Genomic DNA, 16,627 nt, shown 5'->3' with positions numbered 1-16,627 from the left:
GTTTTCATAAGAAAAATTTAAACTAAATTGGTGACATTTCTAAAATTGAAACTTTTCTGTTTTTCCAGCCAAAGTGAATTGTTTTTTCTGGCATCAGTTCAGTGCTGACCTATCTGCCAGTCTCCCAGGAGCAGCAGGCTGGTTGTCTGTGGCACATATTCCTTGTCTTTGGTAGTGCTTCCTGTTTGGACTACTGCTTCTAAGATAAACTGCCCTATCCCATCTGCCTTCTCCACTAATTTAAATATTTTAATTAGAAAATTATTTAAACCAGCTTTCAAAGATACTTGGTCTACCAAAACAATGAAAACCACTCCTATCACAAAAAGTCAAAAAGCAATTTAGGAAATCAGCAAAAACAGTGAAGATGCCAGTTTTAAACTCTTAAGTCAGCACTGAATTTTTCCTGTAATAATTAGTAATTATATAGATACCTTTTTCAAGGATAAACAGCAGTAACATTATAAAATTTGGTATAAATGTCCTGTCTGAGAAACTGGATTTAAATATTTTCTCAGACAACTCAAAAAAACAATTCAAAATGAGTTTTGAATATGTAGAGCTGTTTAATGGCGCTGTCACTGTAATTTAGTAAAAGTATTCTTTCACTTCTGAGTCACATAATTGTCTATGTTTTAGTATTGACTGCATTAATTTTTCTAGTATTCATTGTGAAAGTGGATGCAGATAAGTCAATGAAGAAATCAAGCATCTATTGTTTCATAGCAGTACCCATTTGAATATTCCAGAAGCCTTACAATAAATCTCAGGGGTTTGGCATAAGTCAACACATGCCCAGGGCACTTCTTTCCACCACCCTTCTCTATGTTTGTGTGTGAAGATGTGGATGCATACCCGAATCTCCCCAAAAGAAATTCCAGGGGGTAAGCCCCACCATGCTGTCTGCCTCAACAGAAGAGGTGACAGAAGTCTCATGGAGTCCTGAACATGCTGGTCCTTTCCAGTGCAACAGCTTTAGGTACATTTAGAGATATTTAAAGCTAAATGAGAACTGAAACCCTTCCCCAGAGGCAGCTACAGGGAAGCTGTGTCAGCTCTCAAAGCACAGAAACATGAGGTGTGAGTTGGTTGCTCAGATTATGCAATTGTGCTGAGTCTGCAGAGGCCAATTGCCATAGAGGATTTCATGGTGAGACATTGATTTATACCGGTCCATGAAGGACAATATGGAGTATGGTTTTTATTTGAGAATGAAAACAAACTGCAAAATGTATGACACAGTTTAAAAGATAGAAGATATAATCAGTCTGATGAGTTTACCACTACTCTAGAAATAACAACATACTAAATTACAAATAACAAGGAAAGTAATTTTATTATAAAGAATATTCATTCAGCAGTATATCCAGAGGTTGATCTGACCTCCTTTGAATAAAGCTAGATATCCCTGGATGGATAGTATACAGTGTCTTAGTACATCTCTTAGGAACCATAAAGAGATACCTTTTCCAGAAAGTCTGAGCAGCTGGTCTGACTCAGTGTTTTAAAGCACCATCAAATACAAGGTCTGCAATGTAGGCAGTCTCTAGTCAATGAGAATCAAACACAAGCATTACTGCAAGCACTGAGGACCACCTTTCCCAAAAACAACCTGTCATCCTCTGCTGCAGGCAGTCACAAATAATCACATGACAGAAGCACGGATCACACCATGTCTGTTCTAATTTATGTCCTTTTAAATTATAGGGTAATTGTTTTTATTGTCTTTCAAATAATTTAACACCAGAAATGAATTTCAGACCAAGGAATTTTGTGCACAGAAAGAATCAAGCATGGTTCCTTATCCTTTGCATAACCCTTACCTGAAAATGGACATATACACTGAGTATTAGTAATTGCCAGTTACATTTAAGCTGTGTTCAAGGTAATTTGCATTTGAAGGGTAAAGATTTCCCACTGTGCAGATGAGATGCATCATATTCCCAGGCCTGAACAAGATTCATCCACCTTAGCAGTAGATAGCAATGGAAAGAGCTGGTTGCTCTCTCACTTTTATTTCCTCCACTTACTCGAGACTTTCCAATTTCCATCTCTGCAATTGCGGTCTGATCTCATGCTGGCCATGTGAAAGGAGGAGTGGGCCGCCTTTTATCTGTCATGTGATGTATTCACATAAGGCAGGAAGAGTACGGGTGGGAGTGAGGCATATCGTCAAGATATATTGACATTTATGATCAACACTGAAAAATATGCTGAATGCGAATTTGATTTGGAGTCTTGTTAAACCTTACCATGCCTTTGTCTTAATGCACAATTAGCAGAGAGAAAACATCATGATTTTTCAAGGAGGCTCCATTTCACTCACTCACAAAAATTCCTTTTCAAGAAAATAGTTTGGGGTGATATTTAAAATGCACATGTATGTATATTTAAGCAGATGTCAAGCATTATGAGAACTTTAATTCCTGAATTATATATTAATTTTATTTATATATCATTTATTATATATATATATATATATATATATAATAATAAAGTCTAAATTCCTGAATGTCTTATGACTCAATAGGAATTAGAGAGTCAAGAACTTTAAAAAAAAAATCCCTCTGTATGTTTCTTATCACATTTAAGAACACAAAAATTAAAAATTAAGGAAAATATTTTCTGTAGTATGAAAAAATGAAAGGTCACAAACTCTTGCTGGGTATGGCAAAAGCTTGGTAGAAACTCTGAATTTAACTTTCATGGCCTATTTCAGCTGTTTGAGCCATCATGTTCCACTTTCCATGAGTGTATCTTGTCTGACAAGCTACAGCATATGTTACTGTTTCATATGATATGCATGTGTCAGTGTGAGGAAGAGCGACCTGCTCACTTACCTTGATTAGTATGCTCATTGCATAGCTAAAATCAGTGAGCTTAGAGTGTTTCTCTTTCTAACTGGAGAAAGAAAATGTGCCTGAGCAATGCAGAATGAGAGAGAGGCCATCCACCTTGCATGCCCATGGCCTCTCTGAGCAAACCACACACTCACAGCCTGCAGGAAAAAGGGAAGAGTGAATCAAGGAGCCTTGAACCAATTGTGAACAATTTTTTAGTGTAAAAGAATGACAACTATCTGTTTCAAGTTATTTGCTGCCTCTCTTAGATGAAAACAAAAATATAATTAACAATTCAAGGAAAATCAGGGACTTTGACATTAAAGGAATTTTTTAAACATTTTCCCCTTATGAAAAAAAAAGGGAAAATCTTTTTGATTTAATCACAACCAATTGCATTTGGTGGCATTTTCTTTTTATTTGGCAGGTGAACTAAGAAATCAATTATTGTTCTATATATTTTACAGTACAGTACTTTGCTGCACCATTCTGAATACCTTTTAAGTTATGGCCCTTACCTCCTGAGGTAGATTTACAGAAATGGGGGGTTGTATTTTTCTAAGTCAATAAAATCCCTGAGGAAAGAGGAATGTTTCATGTGACAGAAATTCCCAGATTGAAATCCCTAGACCTTTCCATTAATTTATCAACCAAGCAGAATTTATGAAGCATCTAAATTGGAAATGAGATGTTCACCTTAATGGTCTGTTTCCCCTGTAAGCAAAGGAATAAATAAATAAATCAGACTACTCTTTTAGACAAAATGCAAAGTTACTTGCATGTTTTCTATTCTTGCTCTAAACACTTGCAAATCATGATGTGAACATGAGAAAAGAAGGGTGATAGAAAATGTGTCATATACCCATGATTCAGTGTGAAAGAAAAAAAAAAGATTTGTTCATAAGATGGAAAGCAATAAAGATCATTAAAAGAATAAAACACTTTAACAAACAAATCATAGATTTTATAACCCTCTATACTGCTTAGCTGAAGACGTAGAGAATATTACTCAGCAGATGTAGAATGCTGCATGCCACAAACATTGAAAAAGCAGTGTAACTCATTATTACCATGAGGATTTCAGTTCAAAACAACTTGGTGTATTTAGATGTTCATGATAAATGAATATTAGAAACAAAATCCTGAGTTTACAAGGATATCCATGATGACCTAACCAAAAAAGTAGATTGCAGAGAACGGTAGCAAAAAATCATGTCACATCTACATCTCTACAACTCATAAAATTAAAAATGTCATCTACTTTTATGTAAGTTTCTATTCTAAAGTACTTTTTATTTTACTTTTTTAGTGTTGGATTTCCAGCAACATAATCTTTTACACTGTAGCTGATCAAATGTAAATTTGTTTCTGTAACTAGCATGCTTGGAACCTGCTAAGAAAATTGACCTCCAAACCCCACTTATGAAAACTGGACACGCATGATTGCTCCACACCAACACAAAGTATGTTCAGTTAATGCTTACATTATAAGGATTGTGCTAACAACATAAACTGAAATTAAACCTTTTCTCTACCCATCTTTATCTGAACAGTCATAAATTGAAATAAGTATAGAAGAGATGCACTCAATTTCAACTCGAGTCCCTGGCCTGATTATGTTATGCATATCAATATATTCTCTTAATCAAAAGTGGTTCAGTGAACACTTGTGGTAAGAAAAAGGGAGACAATTGTCCTCTTACTGCTGCCCAAGATACTTCTAGGAAAAAAATAGAAAGTAAATTAATGGGGGAAAACATCAACTAAAGACAAAGCTGTTGTGTTATGTTATCATAATATTCTCCTATGCTGAGAACACAAGCAGAAAACAAAAAGTGATGACCAACTGTGAAGCTTAAAGCCACACAAAAATGTATAGCACCTCCAAGGAAAACCAAATGCTACACTTAACCCACATGTCACAAATCATCACAGACAACAGGAAGGCACTGGCTGGAAAACTGCAGTTTGAGAGTTGAAGAGTAGCATTGAGCCCAAGGCTTTCTACCACCCTCAGTTCTCTCCATTTCACATGTGCCTGATGTGGTTTCTGCACAGCACAGAAGGCTTTGTGTTTTGATTCAGGTTTACTTTTTGCTTTCTTTTTTCTCAATTCTCTTCAGTTTCCTTGTCCTTTTCTACCTCTTTCCCAATCAGTCTGCTGCAGCGACACCCACTGAAGTCATCACACAGCGGCCATTGACACACATGGCACAAAAATGGATTCCACAGGGAAATGTTTTCATCAATATGATTTGGTAGTGAATGGTTGCCACACAAAGACTGAGTTTACAAGGCTGTGAAGAGCTGATAATTGTGCTCAAGGGCTTTAATTACATTTCTGGCAAAGATAGCTTTTCACTCGGTAATGCAGATCCTTGGAGGAGAAGACGTGATGGACTGGAAGAGACACTGGGCACTGGCATAGAAACTGGGTCAGAAGGGAAACAATATCTACTGTTGGTTTGTGTTATTTCATTTCCTGCTCAGAGTCAGGACATGGATTACACAGGATTTATGTTTCAGAGAGAATGAAACATTGTCTGGTGTGCCAGTGAGCATTTGTTGCATTGCACAGGAGAGAGTTGGGTAATCCCAGGTGTATATTCCTACCATAACTGGATATACATGGTAGAGAGACTCTTATTTTAGCCCGTTTTGATGATTTGATCAATTCTGGACCTGGGAATACAAGGAGGATCTGAGAAACTACCAGCCAGTCAGCCTCACCTTCAGTCCTGCGAAGGTGATGGAACAGATCATTATGGAGGTAATCACCAAGCACATAGAAGAAAAGAAGGTCATCAGGAGTTGTCAGCATGAATTCACCAAGGAGAAGTCATGCTTGATCAATCTGATAGCCTTCTATGATGGCATGGCAGGATGGGTCAATGGGATGCTGTCTGACTTCAGCAAGGTTTTTGATGCTGTCTCCCACAGCAACCTCATAAATAATCTCATAATAAGAAAATGTGTGTTAGATTAATGGACAGTGATGTGGATCAAGAACTGGCTGAATGGCACAGCTCAGAGGGTTGTGATGAGTGGAGCAGAATCCAGTTTAGGCCTGTGGCCAGTGGCGTTCTCCAGAGATCAGTGGGTCCAGTCTTATTCAACATGTTTGTCAACAACCTGGATGAAGGGATAGGAAGCACCCTATCAAGTTATCAAGTATCTGTATCCTTATCTGTATCAAGTTTGCCATTGGTACAAAACTAGGAGGAGTGGCTGATCCACTGAAGGCTGTGCTGCCATTCAGTGGGACCTTGATAGGCTGGAGAACTGAACAGAGAAAAACCTACTGAGGTTCAACAAGAAAAAGGACAGGGTTCAGCAGCTGGGGAGGGATGACCCCAAGCACCAACACAGGCTGGGGACTGACCTAGAGAGTAGCTCTGCTGAGGAGGACCTGGGATTGTTGCTGGATGGCAAGCTGACCATGAGACTGCAGCCAGGAGAGCCAAGGAGGTCCTGGGGTGCATTGGGAACAACGTCAGCAGGTTTAGCCCTAGTGAGGCCACATCTAGGGTATTGTGTTCAGTTCTGGTCTCCAGAATTTAAGAAAAACAAGGATTAACTGTTGAGGGTGCAGCAAGGGGGTCATAAAGGTAATGGGAGGAGTCTGGATCATGCTTCTAATGAGGAGAGACTGCAGGATCTGGGCCTGTTTAGTCTGGAGAAAGAAGACTGAGAGGGGGTCTCACCAATACATACAAGTATCTCAAAGGTGGGTGCCGAGAGGATGGTGCCAGACTCTTTTGGTGTTCAGTGACAGGACTAGGAGTAATGTACATAAGCTAAAGCACAAGAAGTTCCATCTCAACATGAGGAGGAACTTTACATCGAGGGTAGCAGAGCAGTAGAACAGGCTGCCCAGGGATGATCATGGACTTCCCCTGTCTGGAGACATTCAAAACCCAGCTGGATATTAAATTGCTCTAGGGGATTCTGCCTTGGCAAGGGGTTTGGACTATGTGATCTCCAGAGGTCCCTTCCAACCCTAACAATTCCATGATTATGTAATAATATTTAGAAAAGGAACATTTAAATTCATCTTCATAAATTGAAGCAAATATAAAAAAATTAAAAGAGTTTAAATGCTATTTGGAGCAGATCACACTGGAAGACAAATCTGACTCCCTTGTGTAGTAGTGACTGAAGACAGGCTGGTACAGATAAATATGATGGCAAATGATGGCTCTGCATCTTGCCTTCCAGAAACCCTGCCAAGTCCTCCTGACACTCTCTGCCCTCTCTCCCTGGGCTCTTCCAAGCTAACAGCCCTAAAGTCTAAACAGATTAGAGAAGTTTCCATTCCAGTCAACTGATGCATATACATTTTTGTCTCATTTTTGTATATTTAATTCCTTTTCTGGGTTTGGGTGTTGTTGTTTTTACATTAATGAATGGTCATCAGTCAGACTATGATGATGGTTTCTTATATATTTGCATAGTAATTTTTGAAAACCCTTATAAGCTTGAGATTTTTTACAAATACATAGTGTGATTTTCATCAAATAGCAAGAAAATCCATCACTATTTACCTCTAAATGAAAATCAGAAAGATGGTCCCCATCCCATCTGGAAACAGTTACAAAAAGCAGAACATTGCCAAGAAAACAAGATATTATATTTGAAAGAAGAGCCACAGGCAGTGGAAAGTAAATGAGTAAATCTTAGGGTGTACTTATTTTCAGTATAGAACTATGTGAAGCAAAAGCACAAACAAATAAATGGGAAAATAAAAATTTCATTAAACTACCATGGGAAAACTTCTTGCCTTTTAGTTTTTTTTAATAATGACTAATATTTCTTACTTCCATTGTGGAAGATAGAGACCAATGAACGGAAGAGAGGGAAGTAAGATTCTATTTTAATTAGTGCATATTTCTTTGAGTAAACTTAACTGAAAATGGCCAAGGCAGCAAAATAGCAGACATGCAAACTGAGATCTGGGAAATTCTAGCTTTACTATAGGTGAAAAGAACTTTTGGTCTTCAACCTTATTTCTTTGAAGCAAAGGGACATGGGGAAATGCTTGTCTAGCACACCAAGTCTAGCACACACCTCTACCTTGGCACTTTCCCTGCACTGGACAAGATAGTGAAAAATTATCTAAACCTTCACAATCATCTTCTTTCTACAGGAAAACCACATACTACCATGGATTTGACAATAACTTTTTTTTTTCCAGCAGTTCAACTCTGTGTTATGGTATGGTATTTATTTTTAATTTTGTTTATAAAGCAGCTGAGTGGTGGGCCAAGGAGACATAGAAAAGTTCTAGAGAGGACATTCAATGTAAATCTTTTTTGTCTACTAGCCCTTCTGGGCCTATAGGTTTTCACAATTCAGTTTGTCTCTGTGAAGACTGAGCAGAAAAGCAGCTACACAAACAGATACCTGTCTCACTATCTTGTCAGCAGCTTTTGGTCCTTCCAGGAACAGAAGAATCATTAGAAAATATTAAATAGAGATGTAATGAGCAAGACAAGATAGGGAAAACCCTCATATATTCAATCTTCGCTACTCAAACAAGCAATTTACACAGATGACGTATCTCTAGTTCCCCAGGCTACAAAACCATATCTGACACCATATTAGTGTTAGACTTCTGTAAGCCATCTAGGTTTCCCACCCCATTTATCATATTAAATCCAGGGCAATTCTCAATACTTCTCAATCTTCAAATATGACATACTTTTCCACATAAGAGAAACCTTTTGCATAACAGTTGACTAAGAGTGATAAGAAACTTCAGACTTTGCTGATGTTGCCAAACAGGATGCTAATTTCTGGTCATAGCATTTTCTTATTTCCTTTGTTCCTTCTCTCTTTCAGTCAGTGTCAACATTTAGCCACATGAAACCCAGACTAAATGCAAACAATCCAATGTTAACACAGAGGCCTGTTTTCCCCATTGGCTTTTCAGGCACTCTGAATAGCAGGAAAGTTCCTAGAATTTTAATAGCTGTCATGCTGGTGCTTCTTCCAAAAATTTTCCTCCTGCCTGCACTGTAGGCAAAATAAATGACTGTTCTGGTAATTGTAAAGCTGTCAGACGAACGCTATAAGGGTCCTTTCTCCCCTATTCTGAAAATCAGGAAAATATGCTTTTCCATTGACCTTCTCAGGTTAATCCAAATTCCCCCTTTGCAAGAACATCTGGAGGAAATTAAATGCAATAACACAAATCTTTCTAAATGGTTTGAGTTGATGCTTCCATAAAAGTCTTATTTCATTTATGTTCCTATATTTCCCCTGTCTTTCCACTCTCTTGTTCACAGACAATAAAAGATATTACATACATCTATCAAAAGACATTTAAGAGCTTTAAGAAGCAGGGAAGGTTCACCCAGTCTGGCCTATACTGGTGGAAAAAAAATCTCAAACTAAACAGTGCATATGACTTACATAAGCTGTTAGATTTTAAAGCCTGAGGTAGGTTCTGTGACACAGTCACATAAAGAACTCCCAATCTTTTTGCACAAACCCTTCAGCCTTGGCCAAACAGTTTCCCTTTTCCAGAATGAGTTTTCCATGTACCAGGGATCTTGCTTTTCATTGGTTCTGTCACCCCTTCAGCCTTTTGCCTCTGCCATTACCCCCAGCAACCTAACACCACCCTCAGCATCTTACTGCTTTCTCAGCCCTGAGATAAGCCCCTACTGCATTGTTTCCTCTGAGATAACAAATTCAGTATCTTGATTAGAAAAAAATAGGAAGTATCTATATTTCTCTTTCCCCCCTTTAGCCACCCAGGCCCCACTGTGGTTTCTAAAACAATTCACCTGAAATGAGTAGCACAAGTATTGTATTGTGACAGATCAAGGACATCTCAGTATTATAAATTTATTTACTGGCTGATAGTGAAGCAGATGCCCACATCTGATGGTTCCATATTTTGTCTTTGAGGGCTACTGAATTGAAATTTAGAGAAAGGCAGCCTTGCTATTGTATATTCATAGTGATGCCGTGACATCTAGAATACAAGTCACTCAATTTTACTCTTAGTTAATACTCCCCTATGGCAATCCACCCCAAAAACAGATCAATTACAATTACACACTTGTGCTAAAAGTCTATTAGAGGAATGTGTGAGCTGATAGTTAAAATAAATCAAAAACAAACCAAGAAATTTTATTTCTAGTGATGAAGCAGAAAGTGCAAGAAGTCATGTGAAGGATACCTTTCTTAGTTCCCTCTTTATATTACCCCCTTCTTTTGTGTCATTAGGAAAGACCAGGATGATCACTTCAGCCTCAAGCTTCCATTTCCACTGCCCCAGCTGGGGACTAGCTCTGTGTTCAATCACATGGCCTTCCTTTTTTCATGCTGCTGGTCTGCCAGCAGCAGGTTAGTAATTTCTTTCTTGTGGATAATATCTTGTGGTGGTAGATGTGGTAATGCAAACATCCAAAATTTAAGCCACAGATTTCTAAGAATGAGTTGAAGTGAAACCAAATATTCTGTATTGGTATCCCAGAGATTTGAGTAGAAAATCTTCCATTTTGGAAAAACGTTACAAAAACGTCTAGGCAGAGCAGCATTGGACAAATTGCTTTGACCATTGTCTTGGTTTGAAAAGACAAGTGTCTGCCAGGGAAAGACAGAGCTTCCCCTCAACATTTCCAACCTAACACAATCATATCAAAACTAGTTTTTCACTGAATAGGACCAATTGGTATTTTTACAAAATGAATTTTTTTCCTTTTTTTAAATTTTTTTTTCTGCTACTAAGATTTGTCTTAGTTTTAAGGAAATACATTATTTCAATTTGGAACTCCAGAAATATTTAACATCCTATTTTTGAACTACTAGCATTACTTTAGGATGACAACTAAGAATCTGTAGAGCACAATCTGTATTGCAAAGACTCAATTATTTTTCTTTAATGACTTTCTAAATATTTTAATTTTCCTTTTTTATTTTTTCCCATTTCTATATTCACATTGCTAACAGTTTTACTAAAATACCAGTATGATTTAAAAATAGTTGAGTCCAAATACATTTTAAATGTATTTTTAAATCATTAAGTCATGCTACTCAGTACCACTTGAAATGGGTGAGGGGTTCTGAAAGAAAATTTGGGGACTTTTTGTGTATTATGTTTCTGGTTTTGGCCTCAGCACTCTCTTATAAATTTTAGAGGCTTAGAAAGAGTTTTTCTCCACACCCTTTATGGAATCACCAAGATGCCTACTGAAACTCTGCCTCATAGTTTTATGTGCGACTTCTGCCAACGTTCACATTTTAAACCTGTGATTTTCCAAGCTGATGGGTCTAACATAAGAACAGGACTTGGTAATGAGACCTGAGGAGCCCGCAGATAAGGCAGTTTGATCTTGTGATAGGAAATTGATGACCACATTTTTTAACATACACCATTATAGATTGAGAGTCTTTTGGAAGGGAAATGTCACTATCACTGTTACTTAGTCAATAAATAACAAATATGACAAAACCATATAATCCTGTAATCCTTTGAATATCAAGGTCCAGATCTGCTCTTTCTGAAGCTGACAGGGACTTTGACCCAACTTTAAAACATTTTGAAGAAATTTTATCTTGAGACAGAATAACAGCTTATGCAAAACCTGCCACCACTTGACAAAAACCCATGGTCTGGGTATGGATAGCAGTTCTGGAAAAAGAAATCTTAAATCCAAAAGAAAATTTGGCCAAACACAAGATACATGAATGAAAACTTCTGAAATCAGTCTTCACCTGGGGTACTTCAAATAAAAGGAAATATAAAAATTATTAATATCTTTCTTGATTATAATATTAATTATAATTAATATCTTAATTATAAGAATGCTACATCAGAAAGCAATTATCAAAAAGAAGGGTGAGAGCATGCAAAAATACAGAGAATGTATGGAGAAATTTTGAGAGATTATATATGCAGACTGTAGAAATTTAGCTCAGGAAGAGTTTACAAGACCTTCCTTGACATTCTGCAGAAAAGCTTTGGTCACACCATGATTTCTTTGATAATATTTTCCTATGTGTACTTCTTGATAGGAAAAAAATCTAAGCCAGATGAAAATGTAATGTACTCACTACCTGAATATTATCAGTTCTTACAATAAGAACATCTGCCTTATGTCAAGAATCCTGTAATGTATCACCCTTTCAGAAGATGTCATAGATTGGGGTTTTTCTTTTTCCAGGACCAGTTCATGATCGTTAATTAGCAAATTTCTGGGTATTGGGATTGTAAAACTGTGTTTATCCTATCAAGGAAGTCCCAGCACTTAACAAAGTGGAAATTAGAGAAACTGTAAAGTATTATATGAGAAAAGGTTGAAGTGAAATGCTCAGCTCCAAAGCTTGAACAAATAAACAGAGCAGATAAAAGGAGGCTTTCTTGCTCCTCTGTGCATTCAGTGAAAAGAAACGATCAAACTTTTGCACCCTGCTGATCCAAGATGCATTAAAAATCTCTCTCAGCTGAGAGCAAAATGTGTCAACGACCATTGCTACTCTGGTTCAATTTAAGGGAAAAAAACCCCTACTTTTGTGAAAGCTGTCAGTGAAAAACTCTCATCCAAACATTCATTCATGCTCTAGAGTGGTCAGATATTTCATGTTCAATCGGCCAAATTTAGAGAACACAGATGCTAATAGCCAGCACTGATCCATGCTGCGTGTTGACTAAAGGCATATAAGTGTGGCGCTATTTTTGTGTGAACATAAGACAGCAAATTAATTTATAGCCTCCATCCAAGACTCATGCACATGAACAGCCACTTTCACAGAGGGACCAGCAACACTGGCTGGAAAACTCTTGATAAAGGAAAAAAAAATTTTGCTTGCAAGAGCTCTTCCCTGTCACCAGCTGCATGGGGGACAACATGCCAAAGAGCTACTTGGTATGAGAAAGGCACTCCTATATTCTGCCTACATTTTTTCTTTTATTGTTCATTAAAATACCTCCTTCTGATGTATACCTAGTATCCATCTTCAGTGCATCTCTACAAAACATTCAAAAAAGTACCCTTCATCTTTCCCAAAGATTGTTGTTTGGGGTGAACTACTCATCAAAAGTTTGTTAAGATGAATTAGCTGAAACAGAGCACATCAACAACGTGGCACACAGTAATTTAATTAACCATGAGCATGAGTGTCACAATACGAAAAGGTAAATCCAGATAGATATAAGTCACACACTTCCTTACCCATCATATTTTATCATCACACTGGCTCAAATCCCTATTTTTGACCCAATTCTATTCAAGGGCAAAACGTGTTAAGGTGTCCGAAGTTTGGACCCAAGAAATAGTTGGGGAGCTTTCCATCCTTGCCAAGTCAGACTGCCTTCTGTATCATGCATTAGGTGGTCTTATTAATTTATTTAAATACACCTGGCTATTTCAGTCCTCCCTTTTCTGTGGTTAAGAGGGGTTCATCAACCTTTGCATCCATAGGAAATGAAGTTGAGGTCTGAGTACTGAAGCTGGTTGAGGTACTGTTACATTATTACTTCCATGGCTCTCACAGTGAATACAATGGACAATACAGAAGAAATACTGTACTTAAACCACACAGTCGCTTAGAGAGGAGGGTTTCACCCACCAGGTGGACTGACATTAGAATGTTTTGCACAGACTCTAGAAGCAAGATCAGAGAATAACAAATGAGTTCATTTTCAGGGTAAAAATAATGAGAACAAATAAAAACTCCAAGCTTTCATCTTCACACTCCTAATCAGAGATTTTATATTAAATTTTACTGCATTTTCCTTTTGATAAATTAAATATTATATTGGAAGTGACTAAACAACTGTGTTCAGTAGAAATACTGGAAAAATAATGAAGATGGTAGCTAATTCTTTATATATTATTCACAGACACAACATCCTATAAATATTATCTTAGATATGCTCTTTTGGATCCCAAAGCAGAAATAACTTTAAAAAAGCAGCAACATTGGAGAAAAAAAAAGTATATTAGTGCACTTATCACCATAGCAGGAAGAGACAGGAATACCAACAGTAAACGTGTGCCTAAATGGCTCAGCAGAAATATCCTCCTACGTCTGATAGCTCTCCATACACAGATCAATTCAGTGCCCTTTGAACACATACAGTGTGTTTTCTGAACCAATTATGAAGCTGGCATATGGTCCATTTACCAAGAAAGAAAAAGACAGACTTCTTAAAAGCATATCATGACCATTATGACAGTAAATGTTGGCTACTATTATAGGGCCTGAGCCAACATTTCTTTAAATAAATGAAAATACTTTCACTGGCTGTGGAATGTACTTTGGATCTGGTCCACAGCACTTGGACAGTGTTGCTGATATTCCTGGCCTTATAAAGAGCCAGAGACTAGAGCACCACCTACACTTAGCTAAGCAGAAATTGTTCTTTAAAAAAAGCCTATAAGGAATAATTGGGAGAAAAGCAAAAGGTTCCCTTGTAATTCGAGAGATTTCTGAAAATGAATGACATGGATCTTATAGAAATTGTAATGAACCTGTGTTATTCAATAAAGTACTGTAGCTGTGTTGCAATGTTCTATTGATCAAATTACTGAGTATGATTTATGAGCATTCTCCAGTAAATGGTATGACAGTTTTCTATAAAACTATAACAATACAAGACCACATGCAATGTCTTGTTAAATATCGTCCAAGAAGTCCTGAGAGACATTTGTGGATACAGCATTGTGCTTACAAGTCCTAGAAAGGGGACCACGCTAATGAAGGATCTGTTTCCCAGCCAGGCTGTAGTGTCCTGCCAGGACCTCACCTTGATCCCAAACAACAGTTCATCCCAGAACAGGGAGTTCCACAGGTTGAGATCAGTCTGGAGTTTCCAATACCCTGACTCCTGGCATTGTTTCCACTGAGCCTGCAGGCCTCCAGCATGGAAGCAGGAAGCCCATGATTGCTGGTCTTGATTTCCTTCCTCTGTATCCTCCCCCTTTCATGCTCCTGATCTCTCTGACAGCCCTAGGTAAGGATGACTTTTTGGAAGCAAACAAGGTATGATTATTGGCAATAACGGAGATATTCATATATGGAGATATCCAAATGCCCTGCTGGATATGAAGTACAGATGATTCTGATTAGGAAAGGTACTGAAGATGAGCCAGCTGCTGCTTATTCAGCACAACAACAAGACCAACATGAAATAGTACAGGAGAAAAAGCCCCAAAAGAGAACATAAATCCATCTGAGGATGGCAATTGGAAACATTTACATTAACAAGGTTCCTTTCTGGGTACAGAATTTCACATATATCCCAAAAATGGATTACCAAACTAATGCAGTTTCTTTTTTTGCCTCATTTTAACTACTACAGATCAAACCCTCAGTTATAAAATTCATCATTTACTAGGTACTTTCACTGCTACCCCAGTATTTCAAATAACTCTTAAACTGTAACCCATGTGTTTCTTTTTCTTTCTTGCAGCTATTAAAATGATGCAAAGCCCTGCTTTCAAAAAGGTGTGCAACTCTTGCTCTAAACAGCAACATTTTTCAGAACAGTGTTAAGCTCTGCCAAAAGCTCACAACCAAGTGTGAAAAAAGCCAGCACAGAAGAAAATGACAAGGTAAGTAGGACTGTGCAAGCAGCAAACCTGTGAAAAAGTGCGAGCACTCACCTCATCCTGTGCTAGCATAGCACCAATCCTACATGGACATCAAGAATTCCTCAGAGCTGTGACTACATGTGGTGTGCTTGCTACATTCTCTCCTCCAGATTTGCTGTGCAGGGATGTTTCTTCCTGAAGTAAAATGAAGCATAAGAGTGTTTTGGACGAGAAAAGAACAAAGACATGACATCTATGAAATATGACCTATTCAGCACAAGTGCAAAGAAAGAAAAAAAAAAAAAAAAAGGTTCTCTCAAAATTTAAACAAACAAATGGCTGAGACCAATGGAACAAGAATAATTGTAAAACTTACTCTAAACATTCATTTTTTGAGGTTTATTTTTAGAAAAAAAAAAAAAAAAAAGAAAGGTTCTCTCAAGTAAAATTTAAACAAACAAATGGCTGAGAGCAATGGAACAAGAAGAATTGTAAAACTTACTCTAAACATTCATTTTTGAGGTTTATTTTTATTTAGATTTTAAAAGTCTGCAAGATTTTGGCACAAAGTATACTAAAACAGAACTAAGAACCATTAATTGAGATCTAAAGTGACAGAATAGTTTAGAGAAACATAAATTCAGCAGTGTTATTGCCAAAAAATCTGACTGCCAGTGCAGAGCTCCTTACATCATCCAAGCATCAAATGTTGCCAATAAGAGTTTAGGTTGCATGGAATATATAACCCAGAATGACTGTATAATAAAAATATATATTATATTCAGAATTTTATATGGATTTCAAAAAAGCATTTCATATTGTATCAGCAGAATGGGAAAGATAGAGTGGTAAAAAGAGAGGGAAATATTACATTGACTTACATACAAAAGTGTATAAGTAGAAGATGGTGCAGTTAAATTATGTATGCTGCTTATTATGTTACTTATTATGGTCTCCAAAGAACAAGCCAACACTAGTATGCAGGCAGGTTTTTTTTCTTGGAAAAATAAACTCCTGCCTTCTCATTCTGAGAAAATAACTCCTCACTTTTAGAACTGATGTGTCACCAGCTACTACAACAGCTAAGTGCTTTAAATTCTTTAATATCTTCATTTCCACATGCCTCTGGAAATGATGTTATTCATGTTTAACAGATTATTCAATGTTGCTTTTAAAGACTAATGAGTTCTTTTATTGCCTATTTCTGTTTAAGGAAACTGTAGGAGCACAGGTCTCACT

The sequence above is a fragment of the Passer montanus genome, unplaced genomic scaffold, assembly GCF_014805655.1.
Source record: "Passer montanus isolate IOZ18808 unplaced genomic scaffold, ASM1480565v1 scaffold40, whole genome shotgun sequence".
NCBI lineage: Eukaryota > Metazoa > Chordata > Aves > Passeriformes > Passeridae > Passer > Passer montanus.
The sequence above is the reverse complement of the archived record's forward strand: the minus strand, read 5'-3'. Positions refer to the sequence as shown.